This window comes from Clytia hemisphaerica, unplaced genomic scaffold, assembly GCF_902728285.1.
Source record: "Clytia hemisphaerica strain Z4C2 unplaced genomic scaffold, Clytia hemisphaerica genome assembly, whole genome shotgun sequence".
NCBI classification, from domain to species: domain Eukaryota; kingdom Metazoa; phylum Cnidaria; class Hydrozoa; order Leptothecata; family Clytiidae; genus Clytia; species Clytia hemisphaerica.
The window spans coordinates 190,226-196,498 of record NW_027104561.1 but is presented as its reverse complement, the minus strand read 5'-3'; positions in this window follow the sequence as shown (position 1 = coordinate 196,498).

Genomic DNA, 6,273 nt, shown 5'->3' with positions numbered 1-6,273 from the left:
CTTTATTGATCGATGTTTGTTTTTTATCCAGGTTGTCCTTGGAAACTGAATTTTGAGGCATAAATACATATTGCATGGTATAGATGAAATGGATACGTGCTGCGATGATAAGTCTACTTCATTTGTCTATCTTTTGATTTGGGGGCTTTTGCCCTGAAGCTATCCCTTAATTTGGGATGCAGGTCAAAACAAGTCATCAAATCAGGGAACATGTAGGCCAAAATTGCCAAATGTAAACAAACCAGGAAGAGCCAGAAATGCTTCTATAATTTAAATTTATATTCATATTTTCAGTCTGATGATTTAAATTTTTTTAGCATGGAGTAATAACACACCTTTTGCATTTAGTGTTCATGGAGCAATAATCCAATTTTTAATCAGCTTTGAAGTCTTAAAATCTGTATGAATTGGGCTCTTCCAGAAAAAATCCGTTCATGGGGGTGGAGGATGTATTATTTTTTTCATGAATTACCCCTGGACATTTTGATTTTTAACCCCCTGGACACGGGTTATACCCCTGGACAAACATCAAATTAACCCCGTGGACACAAAGAATTACCCCTGGACATTGAAATTTACCCCCTGGACATTGCAATTTTTTGGTATTTTTTCAATACCCCTGGACAATTCATCCTCCACCCCCCATGAACGGATTTTTTCTGGAAGAGCCCATTGTACTACTCAAGAACATAGTTGGAAAGGCTTTGGTCGTTTTTATTGTATATCCAACTTTTTACTTCAAGTAAAGTCAACGGTGATCTATTTTTCATCATGCTCTGCAATACACATTGATTTGAGGTGTTTTAAAGGCCTATAAATGAAGTTAAATTATACTGAAAAGTCTTTTTGTTCTTAATCTTTTGCAGCAGTTGCAAAGAAGATTTATATTCAGAGAAATAGCGAAGTCATATTATGCACTGAAAAAAAATACAAACTAACAATGACAATCTGTAATTCAAATATACATAATATACACTGTGGAAGAATATTTAATTTTTATACACTATTATTTGTTGGGTTGGATGGAAATGCATAGTTTTTTAACCTCATTTTTACGATGTTTTTATAATATTTTTTCTAACATATCTGGGGAAATCCCCTGGTGATATCTTCGGTATAATTTTTGTATTTTTTCAATGGTGTTGTAAGATTATTTTATGTTTTGTTGTCTAGAACTCATAAAGTTCTTACAAGAAAGCTTTCATGGTATTTATGACCTCCTGGCATTGATATCATGAATGGCCATCGTTTCTTTTTTCCTTTTCTTTCTTTGACATTTGTTGTTGTTTTTTTGTCCTCCAAGGTTTTATTTTCAACCTCGCTATCCCTACTGAAGAGGCCTGAATGGTATTGTTTCTTAGAAACTTTAGCCCGAGAATAATGATAAACTAGTTTTACCAGCTTCGTTTGTATTCTAACGCAACACATTTCAATTATTTTGGTATCTAAATTATCCAGCAAGGAAAATATTTTTTACAAATAAAGCTGAGAAACTATTTAAGGCTCGCAACCCAAAGTCTTGTCCAAAGTAAAAAAGTGCTTATAAAAAATAACAAAATTCTCGATTTTAGAAAGAAAAAAAAATTCACTTTCGATATCAATCACGGCTGCCATTTTTTGTTTGTACTTCTAGTCTTGTGCGCATAACGAATCAAGCGCTCTGATTGGTTCAGAACGAAAACAATCGATCGGCCGCAGACATTTCAATAGAAACAAAAGATTCTACAGCCTAGCTTCAAATAGATGAATAGCGCATTTCTTATCCTCTTTTTCCAAATCTCTGGTCACACCGGTTTGTACAGGTTCAAATAGCGGCATAATAACAAAAAATAAGGCCAAATACCGTCACCGTCTGATTTTAAAATACCGTTTTCCCGTTTTTTTTTTGTCAAATCCCGTAATACTGTACTAAAAAAGGGCCCATTCCGTCACACCGTAAAAGTACAACCCCCCTTAAACAGCATGATGTCTAAGATTTTAGTACCAAGAGCATCGAAATGGTTATTTTACACATTGATCGGCATATGGCTCTAAATAGATGAGACAGGGGTGAGATTATTATTCCATATGACATATTCAAATTATATAAGGAGAGACACTCTACGTTGGGTAAATGGTAAAAAACTCGATAACCCAAATTTATCTGATTGCTGGTCGTTTGTCGCCGGTTGTGGTCGCCATTTCTGGTCAATGTTTATAAACTCCCCTAATTGTAACTTATTAGCTGGTCTTTAAACGTCTACAATAAATTAATTCGACTTCCATTGAATAGAAGCAAACAAAATTGCTATTCATTATATCCTTTTTGCGTCATAACTAATTTCCTTTTAACATGTTGTTATCAAAACCGAAACACTCTTTTACAGGAAAACTCATACCTAATAAAGATGTAACAATTGAAAGGGTGTAGTGTTTGTTCATTTACTTTTTTTTCATGTTAAAACCTCATCTTCCTTCCTGAATTATCGAAAAAACTCGGACATTAAGTTTACATGAATTGATTCTTTGATAATCGCTTTATTTTCCATATTTGGACAATGTCGAACTAATTTTTCGATACTGTAACTGATAATTTCCGTTCCGAGTACTTAAATATTTTTTTCTCTAATTTGTGGTTTTGCAAATTTTAAGTACCAAGTATAAAGTTTTTTCTTTGCCAGGCTTCTAATTGGGTTTTCCAAAGAGGGAGGGATTTCTCTGATTCTTTACATTCTAAAATGTCCAAAAATGTCGAAAGGAAAAGAAAGTTGGGATCACAGCGTGAAATCTATCTCTCGCAGGAGCATTCTTTACCAAAAGTTAATCTGTTCTTTTCCAAAAAATGGAAAGAAAACTCTGGTAAAGGGTCTGTATACAAAAGAAGAATCTTTTACCGATTTTTTACGGAGAAATATAAATTTGAAGTCTCATTGTGATTAACCTTCCGGAGGTCTTTATCAGAGAATTGGGAGAAAGGAAATAAGCTTCGGCTATTTCTTACCCTTTTGTCGTAGTCAATTTTGTTTTCACTTAGTTATGTCTTGGTCATTTCAATCAGTAGTCAGCCAAAATAAATATTTGTATTTTCGATTGACTCTTGAAATGTGTTCAAACATACCTAGCAATACAGTTCAAATCCTCTTAAATATTTTTCTTACTTACTTTTTTCCATAGCGAGTATATGTATTCGAGATAAATCGAGGGGGGGGGGCGGTATAAAGCAAAGTTGACATGTCTCCAAAATCACCGTCCACTTTGCTCGACGTCGGTAAAAACACCAAAATACCGTCATCTGTTTAGGCGAGAAAAGGTGATATAAAGCCGTAAATCAACTTTGTTTTTCGTCGACTTAACTTACCGTCGCCCTCGATATCCTCCGATACTAAAACTCAGTATTCTTGCTAATTTTGACAGGAATATTTAAAAAGAGTCCTACAAGAGCCCTTTCCTCTGCAATCACGCAATTGTTTTTTCTAAATTCACGCGTTCGCGCAAGTGAAAAAGCTCATTCACGCATTCATGCAAACCGCTAGGGGTCCCCTACAAGTACGCTCTCCTCTCTCAAACCTCGGCAGTATACCCCGATAAAGAATGAAAGAATCTAATAGGGCCCAGAGGCATGAAATGTTCTTCTAAGGTAGAAACAGTGATTTCTATTTTAATGTACCACATATAAAGCGAGAAAAATGTTTGAATATCGCAAGTTCCCCTAGATCATTTTTTTGTGTCTCCATACATTTCTAGATGTTATCGCACGGAAAATGAAAGAAAATTCTGATGACGTCAAATTGTTTTCATGAGTCAACATTGTGGTTATTTCTATGTACAACCTTTGATTATTTTAGTTTTGGTCATTTCTATTTAAAAGGAGGATTGTTGTTAGTTTTATTGGTCACCTCCATTGACCCTTTGAACTGATTAGATGATACTTCCATTGAATAATTTTCAAGAGAATTATCTTTCCAACGGTAATTTAATCTTTAAATAAAAAAGGCACAAAAAGTACGAAAATCTAATAAATGTTGTCAGATACGGATGAAGACAGATCTCATTATGAACTGCGCCTAGTGTAAAGTAATGGACATCAGTAACACTTCTGAGATAGGATCATCTTTTTCGGGTCGATTTTTCAATTTTGGGTTTAAATTAAAGTTTGAACCTTGCTAAACAATATCCCGAAGTTTTATTTCATATAAAGAAGAGGAAAGTCGAAAACTTTAGGTCTTTAGACACGTACCTGAGCAGATTTTGTGGTCCGCCCTAAACGCCCACCCCGCCGCCCGTCACGAAAATCGCAATATTAGCCTTTCTGGTTCTTAGAGCGACTCCAAATTTTTACTGTCGCTACTTAGAGCCAAAAAGAACATTCCCGGAAAATTTTACACCGGTACTGTTAATAGTTCCGGATTTATAACAATAAAAGCAAACCCGCCATCTTGAATCTTGTAAAATTTCAAGTGTAGATTTTTGGTAAAGGGAATAACTTGGAAAATTGCTGTTTCATGGCTTATTTTCTTGTAGTAAGTGATGGTTGGTGCTTCCTTTTTATATAAAGAGCTTCTCAAAACTCCAAGGAACATTTTTACTTGATAAACTTTCTAATTTCCTTCCCATTGGGATCAAATTTCAGCGCCACACAATGTGTGACAGGTACGTGTAATGTTTCTTCTGTTTTCTCTCTCTTTTTAGTTATTTAATTGATAATTTATTGTTTAAAACGTCCATAACTTCTTCTTCAAGCTATCCATACACATTTAGTTGGATTTTGATAGTGATATAGTTGATTTTGGTGTTTTTCGGGGTTTTCGCAAAAGTGAAAGTGAAAGTGCTCTTTATTAGACTTTAGCGCAGCTAGTATTTCAAGTAATAGGGATAAAAATTTGCTTTGTTACAGTGAAATGTGTTACTTTATCCAATGAAAGGGTTAGGGAATATTTTTCAATCACTATTCACCAAATTTAAGCTTTTTCGCAAGCAAAAGTAAGGTTTACGCAACTTTTTTGCATGTTTGCGGTAATCTCAGGGTTCTGCGCGACACCTTAAATTTGCTGAGACATGCAAAAGTAATGGCTTTACTTTCTTTCTTAAGGTGAAAATTGGATCAGTGCATCAAATTCAACTGAAATCTGTCAAAAATCCCATATTGAAAGCTTTTTTTCCTCCTTCTACAGCAAAAAATAGTTTTAAGGCCAGTTTGCGCAAAACAGCAAAACCGGGGGTTTTCAATCTTGTGGCGGAAGAATCTCAGGATTGGCTGGTCCGATTGACTTGAAATTTTGTACACAGCTTTTTCTTAGTGCAAGGGGTGTTTTGAGTGAAACAGATTTTTCAAAAAATGTTTTGTTGATTTCAAAATTAAAAAAACAGTTTTTTTGCATTTTTACCCCCGGTTTTTGATTTTTTCTAAAAAAACTTTCACTCAAAACACAGTAGGTCAATATTGTAACATAACTGCCAAATATCAAAATCTAACTCCATCTGGTTGTTGAGATTCTTCTGCCACAAGATTTTGATATCTATTTTTAGAAATGATATCATGACCCCCGTCTTTGGAATTTCTAACTTTTTTTTCTAATTTTAGATCAAGATAATAATGAAGTATCATCATACAAAATTTCAACAATATATCATTTATACATTTTGAGATATTTCAATTTGAATATTTTTTGACATTTTCAAAAAGTTTGTTAACGACCACCTTAAATTTTTTGATCACGCACCACTAAAAAATATAAAAGATCACGTCGTTATGTAAGTCCAGCTTGTACCTCATCCAAAATACCATTGAAGTTACTTTTCATTATGATGTAAGTAAGCCGCCTCAATATTCCAGAATTAAATGATATGATGATTTAGAAGGTAAGATAGGCGCCAGTAAGCCATCGAAAAAGGAGGACAATATCGGAAGAATTCATTAAAATGATTGTTAGAATGGTATGGCAATTTCAAGTCATTTATAGTGTTGGTATTTTTCAGCAAGTACCTTTATTTGGCATTTTGATATTGATTAACTTTCTATAAGAGCTTATATAGTATGATTTGAATTTCGAAAAATACCAATACTTTGTATGGGCGATGAGGAATTTATCAATAAGAATTAAATGGGCGTGCTACGTAGCGTAGACAAGGGCGGTGCAAAATTTGTGTAGGAGAGCAGATTTATATGACACAATAATTACCTTTGCACATTATGAATAGATAATTAAAGTATCATAAAAATCTGCTCTCCAACACAAATTTTACGCCCCTCTCTTGTCTACGCTATTGCGGTACGACTTTGACAGTGTGAAAGTA